The sequence below is a fragment of the Aquarana catesbeiana genome, linkage group LG01 (genome assembly GCF_042186555.1).
Source record: "Aquarana catesbeiana isolate 2022-GZ linkage group LG01, ASM4218655v1, whole genome shotgun sequence".
Lineage (NCBI taxonomy): Eukaryota > Metazoa > Chordata > Amphibia > Anura > Ranidae > Aquarana > Aquarana catesbeiana.
In genome coordinates this window covers 851414263-851429073 of record NC_133324.1, presented here as the reverse complement: position 1 = coordinate 851429073, position 14811 = coordinate 851414263, and positions in this window count along the sequence as shown.

Sequence of the window (14811 nt, the reverse complement as noted above, 5' to 3'; positions counted from 1 at the left end):
ATGCAGGTATCCTGCCTGCTGATATAGGGGGTCAGCATAGCCAGCAGACGTTCAAAAACGGAGTCTGTCATCCTGAGATAATTCCTGAAATCCTCAGGATTTAATCACGGATCTCACGGAGCAAAGGCATGTGCGAGAATTGGTCACGCTGGCGCAACCAAGTCTTCATCCATGAACTCCTCCTCGCCCTGTTCATGGACTGGACTCGGGTCAAAGTATTAACCCCAACACCAAGTCCCCACACAGCACGAACTTGAGAATGAGTACATCCACACAACATGGTTTCAAAACGGTCGGCTGGTCAAACAAACAAACTTAGAACAAACGCACTGAAGAACAGCAAGACCTATGAAGAGCGACCTAAAAATCAGGAACGAGCGGACCAGAACGGCCTGCTAGGCAGGTTACGAACTGACCAGCACGCACTGAAAAGCAGATACAAATCTCACAAGCACAAACTGAACCGCAGAAAATGATCGAAATAAGCTGAAGTGTGAAAAGCGTGAATCGTCTCTAACCAAACTTCTACTAACACGAGATAAACACGAGATTAGCTTGAACTTCCTTTTTCTAGTCCTGTCGTATGTGCTGTACGTCACCGCGTTCAAATCCATCAGACTTTTGGAGTTATCGTGTGTGTCCAAGTCCGTTTTTAAGTCCGGCGCACCTACACTACAAAGTCCGTCGAAAAGAACGCCGGACCAAGTATGCCGTAGTCCGATTGTGTGTACGCGGCATTAAAGGTGCTTGCACTTGTCAAGTCAGAGAGGACATTCATTGCAGCAAGTGTGGGGATTTGTGAGTGAGCTTTAATAACACATGAAGGACCTAAATCACAGAGGACTACCAAACACCCACTGCAGATGTTACTAATAAAATCAATACATTTAATGTATATGTTTAATTAAAAACATACCAAACATGCTTCCCTGTTATTCTTGCTGCTGCTGTTACCATTTCCATCTCTTGGCTACTCTCCTTTTTCCTCTCTGTTTCCTCCTTCTCTTTGACAAGCATCAACCAACTACCTCAAATCTAAAAATAGTTTAATCTCTAATTCCTTTGGAAGATAACTCTCTGTACCTTATGTCTAAATATCTCACCCTACCCTCACTGCCTTTTGCCTCTACATTTAGACCTATGTTTGTTTTTCTTTTAAATGTGGTGCCAGACCTGAGGTGCAAAGTCTAAAAAAGTACATGGTACTCACCGGCCCACCTTGGAAGGAGTGCTAGACTTTGCTGCTGAATAGCTGCCAGGTTGTGATGCATGAGTGCATTCTAAATGGCATTTTTTTTTAACACCTAAAATTTACACCTAACATTTTAGTCTATTCAAGCAGCTTATGTACTGTCCTGCTTCTGCTTATTTTTTGTCAAACGCATATTTGATATGCTACATTGAAATTGTTATTGTAGAAAACATATTTACCTTGTTTGTGTCTGCACAGTTTGGACCTTGATATACTAAACTACCACCTTCTGATGGTTATTTTTTGCTAAAGTGTCTCTGGGACAGTACACATCTATTCTAACGCCGCATACACACAATCGGAAATGCTGCCAGAAAAACTCAGATGAGAACTTTTGGTCGGAAAATGTGACTGTGTGTATGCTCCATCGGACTTTTGCTGGTGGAATTCCAGGCAGCAAAAAATTTAGAGCATGTTCTCTATTTTTCGGTCGGAAAAAGTTCCTATACGAAAATGCGATTGTCTGTATACAATTCGGACGAGCAAAATATCACGCATGCAACCAGTCAGGGACCAGCACTGCTGGAGATGAGGGACTCTCTTAGCTGCCAGGGGAAGAACTCCTCCAGTGAGAGTGGGGGGGCAGCAAAGGGAAAGGAAAGACAGATTCTGGTGGTAGGGGACTCAATTCTTAGAAGGACAGAGAGGGCAATCTGTAACCAAGACCTGAAGCGCCGAACAGTATGTTGTCTACCGGGCGCTCGGGTTCGGCACATCACGGATCTTGTGGACAGATTACTGGGAGGGGCTGGGGAAGACCCGGCTGTCATGGTGCACGTTGGCACCAATGACAAAGTCAGAGGCAGATGGAGTGTCCTAAAGAACGATTTTAGGGACTTAGGAGCTAAATTGAGGAAAAGGACCTCCAAGGTAGTGTTCTCAGGAATACTACCGGTACATCGAGCCACACCAGAGAGGCAGAGGGAGATTAGGGAAGTAAACAAGTGGCTGAAGAGCTGGTGTAGTAAGGAGGGGTTTGGGTTCCTGGAGGACTGGGCCGACTTCTCAGTTGGTAACCGGTACTATAGAAGGGACGGACTGCACCTAAATGAGGAGGGTGCAGATCTGCTGGGAATGAAGATGGCCAAAAAGTTAGAGGGGTTTTTAAACTAGGCGATGGGGGGGAGGGTCCAGAGACAGTGATAGCCAGCGCGGAAGATATTCCAGAGGGTAGTATTGGGGGCATTAGTGGTAGGTTAACCAAAGCACAAAAACACAAGGTGAGTATAGTAGCAAGTCCAAGTTGCAATCTTGAAACACCCAATACGAGGACAATATGCGACCGGTCTAAACTATGTGGCATGTTCACCAATGCCAGGAGCCTGGCGGACAAGATGGGTGAACTAGAGATACTGTTGTACAAGGAGGATTTGGATTTTGTGGGAATTTCAGAGACCTGGTTCAACAGCTCTCATGATTGGCTGGCAAACATTCAAGGGTATACCCTATACCGCAAGGATAGAGAGGGTAAAAAAGGGGGAGGGGTATGCCTATATATCAAGAATAATGTACAAGTGAATGTGAGAGATGACATCACTGAGGGGGCTAGGGAGGAGGTGGAATCTTTATGGGTAGAGCTCCAAAGGGATGAAGCTAAGGGGAAAATAATACTGGGAGTATGCTATAGGCCCCCTAACCTGAGGGAGGAAGTGGAGACGGATCTCCTATCACAAATTGGATTAGCAGCAAGGATGGGAAGTGTTATCATAATGGGGGATTTTAATTATCCAGACATAGACTGGGCGGAGGGAACCGCGCATTCATTTAAGGCTCGCCAGTTCCTTAGTGTCTTGCAGGACAATTTTATGGGTCAGATGGTAGACGCACCAACTAGAAATAAAACATTACTAGATCTACTGATTACCAACAATACAGACCTGATAACAGATGTGGAAATGCGGGGCAATTTAGGTAACAGCGATCACAGGTCAATTAGTTTCAGTATAAATCACACAAATAGGAGACATGAAGGGAACACAAAGACACTGAATTTCAAAAAAGCCAACTTCCCTAAACTACAAACCTTGCTAAAAGGCATAAATTGGGATAAAATATTAGGAACAAAGAATACGGAGGAGAGATGGGTTTGCTTTAAGAGCATATTAAATAAGGGCATTAGCCAATGTATTCCATTGGGTAATAAATTTAAAAGAGCGAACAAACATCCTGGATGGCTTAACTCCAATGTAAAAATGCATATAAAAGCAAAGGAGAAGGCCTTCAAAAAATACAAGGTTGAGGGATCATCCACAGCATTCAGAATTTATAAAGAATGCAATAAGAAATGTAAGGGTGCAATTAGGATGGCTAAGATAGAACATGAAAGACACATGAAAGACACATAGCGGAGGAGAGCAAAAAAAATCTTAAAATTCTTTAAGTATGTAAACAGTAAAAAAGGGAGGACAGACCATATTGGCCCCATAAAGAATGAGGAAGGACATCTGGTTGTACAAAGGATGGGGAGATGGCAAAGGTATTGAATTTATTCTTCTCCTCAGTCTTCACGAGTGAATCGGGGGGCTTCAGTAACCAAAACTGCAGTGTTTATCCTCATGACACAACACAGGAAGCACCTACATGGTTAACAGAGGACGGAATTAAAATTAGACTTGAGAAACTTAACATTAATAAATAACCGGGACCAGATGGCTTGCATCCGAGGGTACTTAGGGAACTCAGTCAGGTGATTGCCAGACCGTTGTTCCTAATTTTTACAAACAGTCTATTGACTGGAATGGTACCAGCTGATTGGAGAAAAGCCAATATAGCACCAATATTTAAAAAGGGCCCAAAAAACATCCCTGGGAATTACAGACCAGTTAGCCTAACATCAATAGTATGTAAACTCTTGGAGGGGATGATAAGGGACTATATACAAGATTTTAGTAATAAGAATGATATCATTAGCAGTAATCAGCATGGATTCATGAAGAATCGTTCTTGCCAAACCAATCTATTAACCATCTATGAGGAGGTGAGTTGCCATCTAGATAAAGGAAGGCCCGTAGACGTGGTGTATCTGGAATTTGCAAAAGCATTTGACACAGTTCCCCATAAACGTTTACTGTGCAAAATAAGGTGCGTTGGCATGGACCATAGGGTGAGTACATGGATTGAAAACTGGCTACAAGGGCGTGTTCAGAGGGTGGTGATAAATGGGGAGTACTCAGAATGGTCAGGGGTGGGTAGTGGGGTTCCCCAGGGTTCTGTGCTGGGACCAATCCTATTTGATTTGTTCATAAACGACCTGGAGGATGGGATAAACACTTCAATCTCTGTATTTGCAGACGATACTAAGCTAAGCAGGGCAATAACTTCTCCGTAGGATGTGGAAATCTTGCAAAAAGACCTGAACAAATTAATGGGGTGGGCGACTACATGGCAAATGAGGTTCAATGTAGAAAAATGTAAAATAATGCATTTGGGTGGCAAAAATATGAATGCAATCTATACACTGGGGGGAGAACCTCTGGGGGAATCCAGGATGGAAAAGGACCTGGGGGTCCTAGTAGATGATAGGCTCAGCAATGGCATGCAATGCCAAGCTGCTGCTAATAAAGCAAACAGAATATTGGCATGCATTAAAAGGGGGATCAACTGCAGGGATAAAACGATAATTCTCCCGCTCTACAAGACTCTGGTCCGCCCGCACCTGGAGTATGCTGTCCAGTTCTGGGCACCAGTCCTCAGGAGGGACGTACTGGAAATGGAGCGAGTACAAAGAAGGGCAACAAAGCTAATAAAGGGTCTGGAGGATCTTAGTTATGAGGAAAGGTTGCGAGCACTGAACTTATTCTCTCTGGAGAAGAGACGCTTGAGAGGGGATATGATTTCAATTTACAAATACTGTACTGGTGACCCCACAATAGGGATAAAACTTTTTTGCAGAAGAGAGTTTAATAAGACTTGTGGCCACTCATTACAATTAGAAGAAAAGAGGTTTAACCTTAAACTACTAAAAAAATGAATAAAAACCAAGCGCTGATGTGGATAGATATGTGTGATATAAATAAATTGTGCTTAAAAATATATATATACCAATATAGTTAGTGCTATAAAAAAAATCAGTAAATTAAAGCTGCTATCAATATAGGGTGATCAGATAACCAAACAAATAGTACTAAGTATAAAATTGATGCGCTTTAAATAAATAGTGCACAATATGCTGCTGCGACTAAGCTTAAATCCAGGAATAAAAAATGCATACATGTGAATAAAATAAATACATAATTATGGTGCTAATACATGTGTTAAAATTGCCAAAAAAAAAAAAAAATATTGCCAAAAAAAAAAAAAAAAATGCCAAAAAAAAAATCTTCAAATTGGTGATGTGACGGTTAGTATAAATAAAATAATAATGACACTCTGAGTACAATGTCCAGGCAGAGATAAATAGTGGGAGAAAGTAAAAATAATTAAACAGTTCCTTCCCTTAATCCAGATTGATTGACTCACTGGGTTAGATCGTTTGTATCAGGATATTTAGTTTTTCTTGCATCCCACTTCAACAATTATACTGCTGGTGATTCGGCTCTCAGGATAAAGGTTTTATGCAAAGCAAGCAAAGAAAAAATAGATCATTGTGCAGTGAACTTACTAGATAGTACATAAGCAAAACAGAGACAAGAGATACACTCACAAACTCCCGGTCTATTAGAAGCATTCAAATAAGCAGATTGCAGTCAGCCGCTGTGGACGAGGTTTCCCATAGAGAAACAGCTGCTGTTAACCTTCAGGTGTATTGCAGCACTGAACGTCCTAAGCTCCTCCCACACGTTACATCACTGACACGTGACTTTTTCAAGGATAAACAAAGGAAGCCACGGCCTCTGTATTTAAGTCCTATGGCATTGTGGTTACCATGGAGACAGCGCTGTGTTCATTGGATCATCATACTGCTTTCTGCTACTAATGACATGTAAATATTTTGGCTTAAGCCTTATTTAATTGTTTTACAAAAAAAAAAAAAAAAAAAAAAAGGGAACATATATTTATAAATACAGGTTTGCAAACAAATATAGAACACTTCCAGATAAAAAATAAGAACATAAAAATGGACCTAATTAGTGCAGTCACGAAACTCCCTCCATTGGTAAATAGTGTTACTACACATTCAATGTTAACACCTCAGATCGCATGTCATTACATACTGCGATAGATAGCAAAATCACTAATATGTATGTGTACTTCCGCAAGTAAAATACCAATTGATCCATATTGTGTAGTTACTAGCAACATATTGAATAGGCCCGTATTACACTCACATCCACTAGTGAAAATTATATAAAAAAAATATAAAAAAATTAAAATAAAAGATTAAGGTTACATTGTTGCGCCACTAGTTCGCCATTGCAACAATGTTTCAAAAAAAAAAAAATTATATTGAAAAATTAAATTAAAATACCAAATAAATTGATACACATAATTGACTACATGCACAACCCAAATATTTGATACTATACACTCATTTACAGTAAAATCAAATATATGATCCCTATGATATTAAAAAATATAATAAAAATTAATTTTATTAAAATAAATACTAAAATATAGACTATCGTTATTATGATATTAAGTGTAAAGAGACAATAAATTTACGTACCAGTTAATACCAACGAAATAAAATATAAATTAAAATTTAAAAATTAAAAATTAATATATATGTAATAAATGTTTAAAAATTAATAAGGCATGTCTTGAGAGTATCACGGAGTATTAAAAATCTGATATGAAGCAATTAAGATCAAATTCTATGTTTAGGCCATTTGGCGCAAGAGTCCCCATCTGGAATATCCATTTAGACTCGCTTTTACTGAGTTCCCTTATCTTATTTGAGCCTCTCCAATGTGGCTTGTATTTCTGAATCGCCCAAAATTTCAACTGTTTGGGGTCACTATTGTGGTGCATAGCAAAATGTCTGGAGACATTATGCTTAGGGAAAGATTTTTTGATGTTCTGGATATGTTCCCTTATGCGTTTCCACATAGGCCTCTTGGTTCTACCAATATATTGTAGTGAGCATGAGCATTGCAAAACATATACTACTCCTTCCGTCCTGCACGATATAAAGTCCTTAATAGTATGTTCATTGCCAGTACTTGTTGCTGTGAATTTATTACACTTTTGCCCATTTTGTTGGGTATTGATGCAAGCGTAACATCTTTTACAGGGGAAGAACCCTTTCCCCTGGAAAAAGGATAATTCCGTCAATCTTTTGGGGGGTTCTGGGACGTTTTTGGCAATTAGATCCCTTAATGTGGGGACTCGCCTATAAATGAAGTGAGGCTTATCCGGTAGGATGTTGCAGAGAGTTTTATCTGATTTTAAAAGAGGCCAATGTTTTCTGATGATTCTTTCCATTTTCTTATGTTGAATGCTGTAGTTCATTATCAGTGGTATATCGTTATTATCTGTATTATCTTTGATTTTATCCTGGATCAGAACCTCCCTTGGGGTTTGATTAATCTCCTTGATTTTTTCTGCTATGAATTCCTTGTTATATCCTTTGTCTTCAAACTTTTGTCCCATCAATTGTGCCTGTTTCAGATATTCATTATTATCTGAGCAATTTCTTCTTAGCCGTATGAATTGCCCCTTGGGAATATTGATAAGCCATGGTTCATGGTGACAACTGTTCACTGGTATGTAGCTATTTCTTTCCACTGTTTTAAAATAGGTTCTAGTACTAATGGAATTGTTTACTAGCTGTATTTCTAAATCTAAGAAGTGTACTATTTTTTCACTTATTTCGTATTCAAGCTTGATGTTCTTTTGGTTGATATTTAATTGGTTAAAAAACTGTATTAAGCTAGCTTCGTCACCTTTCCATATTACTATACAGTCATCAATGAACCTTTTGTAAAGCACAATATTGTCTGGGGTATTTGAGAAGATTGCCTCATCCTCCCACTTGGCCATAAAAACATTGGCCACACTTGGAGCATACTTAGCTCCCATTCCAATCCCAGTTAATTGTCTGTAGTAGTTGTCCTTATACCAAAAGTAATTGTGCTGTATTCCAAACGCCAGGCTTCTTAAAATAAATCTTTTTTGTTTGGATATGAGATGGCTGAATTTGTCCATAGCCCATTTGGATGCTTCTATTGCATCACTATGATCGATAACTGTATATAACGAAGCTACCTCCGCAGTTGCAATGATATATTTTTGATCTCGTTTTAAGTCAAGGGAATCCAGTATTTGTATCAAGTGTTTCGTATCTCTCAGAAATGCTCTAGTTTGAGATACTAACGGCTGTAAAAATTTATCGACATATTCACCTATCCTGGCATTAATAGATTGAATACCATTTATGATAGGTCTGCCCGGCGGTTGTTCTGAATTCTTGTGTATTTTCGGCACGGTGTAGATGATGGGTACTCTACACGTGTCAGGCAATAAATATTTGGACTCTTTTTTGTTTAAAATATTTTTACTTACTCCTTTCCGGATTACATCTGATAATTCCCGTTTGTACTCTCTTGTTGGGTTGCCATTGAGTTTAATATAAGTATTAGTATCGCTTAGTTGTCCTAGTAACTCATTATTGTAATATTCTTTAGATAGTACCACAATTGCTCCACCTTTGTCCGCAGGTCTCACTACAATTTCTTTATTTTGTTCTAACCGTTTAATACCTATTTGTATATTGTTGGGTTCAGATATTTTCTTGTATTTTAATTGTTCAAGATCTTGTATTACCATTCTATTGAAGACTTGAATATGCTCATTGTTCAGTACCGGTGGATTAAACAATGATCTGTTTCTGAGGCTACTGTGAATAATGCCTCTTGATGCTTCTGTTTCCAAATTCTGTATACTGGGAGGCTTAGATAGCATGTATTTTTTAATGTTCAGTTTCCTGGTGTACTTTTGTATGTCAATATACGTTTGGAATTTATCAAGATTTCTTGTAGGGGCATATTTTAAGCCTTTGTCTAATGTCGCAAGTTCAGCTCTCGTTAGTTCTGTTCCGCTGAGGTTATATATGCCTTCTCCTAATACTCTCTTTTTCTTTTGGACTTTCCGTCCTGCTCTGCATCCCCTTTTCTGTTTGGGCTTTTTTCCTTGTTGTGGTGTTCTTGTTTGTGGGGGTCTTCGTTCCGGCGGTATTCTAAAAAAGACCTTGATTGCTCCTCATCATTATATTCCCTTAATGGTTCATACCTGTTGTTAGTTTGAATGGGACTTCTTGTCGGTTCATGCCTAGATTGTTCAATTCCTCCTCCTTCATTCCTGTTCCGGTTGGATTGATATTCCCGATATTCTTCTCCATTCGTATATTGTTGGTATTCTCTTTGTTCATTTCTCTCAGGGTTTTGGTGATAATCTCTTGATTCATTTCTGTGTGCATATTGGTAGTACTCCCTTGGTTCAGTCCTATAGTTATTAGTTTGGTAATCTCTTGGTTGTTGATAATAGCGTGCTTGGTCCACATAGCCATTATTCCTTCTATTGTCTTCCCGATAATATTGTGGAGCATTCATGCGATTATTCGGTGATTGATAAGGTTTTAAGTAATTACGTGGTGACTGATATGGTTTGTTGTTTCTTTTATTGCCATTATTTTTCCAATAAGGTCTTCTGGGGGACTTATTTTTTGTTCTATTTTTCCACCAAGGTTTAGGAGTTCTGGGGCCATCATCATCCCTATATGTTCTACTTTGTTCTATTTCAGGTTGTCTTTCATATTTCAGACCATCAGGTGTTCGCGGTCTTCTTTCTGGTGTTCTGTAGTTAGATTCTCTTCTTGGAGTGATTATTCTTACCTCCCTCTCAGGGGATGAAGCAATGGATTCAGTATTACCTTGTTTAAGGTTAACCTGCCAATTAAAAACCTGTTCCAAATGATAATCATTGGTATCTCTGAGGTACTTTCTTTTCTTATCGATCATAGTGATGCAATAGAAGCATCCAAATGGGCTATGGACAAATTCAGCCATCTCATATCCAAACAAAAAAGATTTATTTTAAGAAGCCTGGCGTTTGGAATACAGCACAATTACTTTTGGTATAAGGACAACTACTACAGACAATTAACTGGGATTGGAATGGGAGCTAAGTATGCTCCAAGTGTGGCCAATGTTTTTATGGCCAAGTGGGAGGATGAGGCAATCTTCTCAAATACCCCAGACAATATTGTGCTTTACAAAAGGTTCATTGATGACTGTATAGTAATATGGAAAGGTGACGAAGCTAGCTTAATACAGTTTTTTAACCAATTAAATATCAACCAAAAGAACATCAAGCTTGAATACGAAATAAGTGAAAAAATAGTACACTTCTTAGATTTAGAAATACAGCTAGTAAACAATTCCATTAGTACTAGAACCTATTTTAAAACAGTGGAAAGAAATAGCTACATACCAGTGAACAGTTGTCACCATGAACCATGGCTTATCAATATTCCCAAGGGGCAATTCATACGGCTAAGAAGAAATTGCTCAGATAATAATGAATATCTGAAACAGGCACAATTGATGGGACAAAAGTTTGAAGACAAAGGATATAACAAGGAATTCATAGCAGAAAAAATCAAGGAGATTAATCAAACCCCAAGGGAGGTTCTGATCCAGGATAAAATCAAAGATAATAAAGATAATAACGATATACCACTGATAATGAACTACAGCATTCAACATAAGAAAATGGAAAGAATCATCAGAAAACATTGGCCTCTTTTAAAATCAGATAAAACTCTCTGCAACATCCTACCGGATAAGCCTCACTTCATTTATAGGCGAGTCCCCACATTAAGGGATCTAATTGCCAAAAACGTCCCAGAACCCCCCAAAAGATTGACGGAATTATCCTTTTTCCAGGGGAAAGGGTTCTTCCCCTGTAAAAGATGTTACGCTTGCATCAATACCCAACAAAATGGGCAAAAGTGTAATAAATTCACAGCAACAAGTACTGGCAATGAACATACTATTAAGGACTTTATATCGTGCAGGACGGAAGGAGTAGTATATGTTTTGCAATGCTCATGCTCACTACAATATATTGGTAGAACCAAGAGGCCTATGTGGAAACGCATAAGGGAACATATCCAGAACATCAAAAAATCTTTCCCTAAGCATAATGTCTCCAGACATTTTGCTATGCACCACAATAGTGACCCCAAACAGTTGAAATTTTGGGCGATTCAGAAATACAAGCCACATTGGAGAGGCTCAAATAAGATAAGGGAACTCAGTAAAAGCGAGTCTAAATGGATATTCCAGATGGGGACTCTTGCGCCAAATGGCCTAAACATAGAATTTGATCTTAATTGCTTCATATCAGATTTTTAATACTCCGTGATACTCTCAAGACATGCCTTATTAATTTTTAAACATTTATTACATATATATTAATTTTTAATTTTTAAATTTTAATTTATATTTTATTTCGTTGGTATTAACTGGTACGTAAATTTATTGTCTCTTTACACTTAATATCATAATAACGATAGTCTATATTTTAGTATTTATTTTAATAAAATTAATTTTTATTATATTTTTTAATATCATAGGGATCATATATTTGATTTTACTGTAAATGAGTGTATAGTATCAAATATTTGGGTTGTGCATGTAGTCAATTATGTGTATCAATTTATTTGGTATTTTAATTTAATTTTTCAATATAATTTTTTTTTTTTGAAACATTGTTGCAATGGCGAACTAGTGGCGCAACAATGTAACCTTAATCTTTTATTTTAATTTTTTTATATTTTTTTATATAATTTTCACTAGTGGATGTGAGTGTAATACGGGCCTATTCAATATGTTGCTAGTAACTACACAATATGGATCAATTGATATTTTACTTGCGGAAGTACACATACATATTAGTGATTTTGCTATCTATCGCAGTATGTAATGACATGCGATCTGAGGTGTTAACTTTGAATGTGTAGTAACACTATTTACCAATGGAGGGAGTTTCGTGACTGCACTAATTAGGTCCATTTTTATGTTCTTATTTTTTATCTGGAAGTGTTCTATATTTGTTTGCAAACCTGTATTTATAAATATATGTTCCCCTTTTTTTTTTTTTTTGTAAAACAATTAAATAAGGCTTAAAGCGGATCTTCACCCGTTTTTTAATCAGCATCTCGGTGGCTTCTAAAAGCAACACCGAGTGCCATATGGAGCTTTTTTTTTTTTTTTTTTTTTCCTACCTTGCGTTATCAGTCTTTCTTTGTTTCTGTCCCTGCGGCTGTGGGCGTGGACTTTGCGGGTATTGACGTCATATCCTTCATTCCCCGCAATGTCTCCTGGGATCTCATTGTCTTTCATCCCAGGAGACATTGCGGATAACCTCCGCAAAAACTCGCGAGACTTTACCAGGACTGACGTCATTACGTCCGCCACGTTTGGAGGGCGTTTCAAATTTTTCCATTTTTAGGTTGGGCATACAGGTAATATTCAGCAGTATTACCTGAGAACACGAGGCGAATGGAGCACACGCGGCATACCTTCCCCTTTGTCACCATATGCTACTGCACAAACAATAAGGTAAGTAATCCTAGTGTCTTTATTTATATATTTTTTTTTTAATCTAAAATTATACTGTTACTTGCAATGCTTTGTATATAGGTATAATGTATTTTAAATTCTGTTTTTAAATATAATATAGCTAGTTTTATAGTAATGGTTATTACAGTAGAATTTTTATATCTATTTTGTTATCCAATTTTTTTTTTTTTTTAAACATAAAATTTTTTGTTGTCTATTTAAATTATTTATTTTTTAATAATTTTTTTTTATTTTACTAAGGAAAGTATTTAGTAAATTGTAATATATATAAATATTGTAATTGTGTATAAAAAGTGAAAGATATTTTTTTTTATGTAATATCAGCAATATAAAGTTATGTTTTTTTTTTTTTGTTTGTTTTTTTATTTTATTTAATTACAACATTTTTTTTTTGTTTGTTTAATAACGTATACTATTTTTTTGTTTAAAATAATTTGTTTGTGTGTGTGTGTATGTATATGTGTGTGTATATGTGTATATATATATATATATATATATATATATATATATATATATATATATATATATATATATATATATATATATATATATATATATATATGTGGTATGTGATATATAATTAATTATATCATATTGCATAGTTATTTTATTTTGAACTGCAAAATATATTTTTTTTTATAGCCATCAAAAGCTGTATTAAATTTTAAGGTATGTTATAAAAAAATTTTTTTACCTGTTCTAATTGTTATTGTCTGTATTGCAAAAATGTTAGGCATATTGTCAATAATAATGTAAACATTTTAAAAAACATTTTCATTTTAAATTTAATTTTAACTGTTTTTAACTTAACAGATACAGAAAGAACTTGGATCATATTTCTTGGTCTGCTTCTCTTTTTGGTCCACATTGTTTTCCATTCAGGTAATGTATAAAAAATTTTTGGTAGAGATTGAGATATAGATATATATATATATATATATATATATATATATATATATATTAAAATTTTATCAAAATGTATATGTGAAATGTATTTGTTTTTATATTTTTAATAATTATTTATTTTTTATCCCATAGATTGAAAAGACAAGTGGAATTGATTATTCAAAACCATGCCAAAAATATGATCATATTACCATCTATCAATTGATATTTTTAATGTTTTTCAAATCTATGCACTTCACTTTTCTTCCCTCCTTGTAACTTCACATCACCTCCGCCCTCCCTTTGTCATTCCCACCCCCCCTTCCCTTCTGTACCACCCCATCCCTCCATCATTCCACACCCCCCCCCCCTTTTTACATATAACACTTACAACACAACCCCCCCCCACCCAAAACTCATCATTACTTACACCCCCCTCAACCGTACTTGTGCATCTGCTTACTACTCCCCCTGCCTCATGCTTACTAATACACCCCCTCTATCATTCATGCTTCACACCCCCCCCCTACTTCATCCTTACTCACGCATCTCTTATCCTTACTATTGCCTCATCTTTACTACCACAACCTCCCTCATAGTTACTCTACACCACCCTCATCCTTACTCCCCCATCCTTAATATCCTCTACCCTTACCTCTTCTTTACTAATCGCCACCCCTCCTCCATCATCCTTACTACCCCCCTCCCTACTCTATTCTCTAAAAAATCTTTCTCTCGTTTTTTTCTATAAGACAATTGGATTTGAGGATTTCAAATCCATATTATATTTATTTTTTTGTGTGTGTCAGTTATTTCACATGTAATTTGGTGCTTATTGTCTGTATTTTTCTTTCTTTCTTTTTATCTCTCTCTCTCCTCTTCTTTCCCTCTCTTCTCCCTTTTCTCTCTCCTTTGCCATCTCTCTCTCCTCCTCTCCTCTCTCTTTCCTCATTCTTTCTCTTTCTTTCTCTCTTTTTTTCTCTCTCTCTCTCTCTTCTCTCCTCTTCTCTCCTCTCCTCTCCTCTCCTCTCCTCTCCTCTCCTCTCTTCTCCTCTCTTTCTCTCTCTCTCTCTTTCTTTCTCTTTCTCTCTCTCTTTCTCTTTCTCTCTCTCTCTTTCTCTCTCTTTTTCTCTCTTTTTCTCTCTCTCT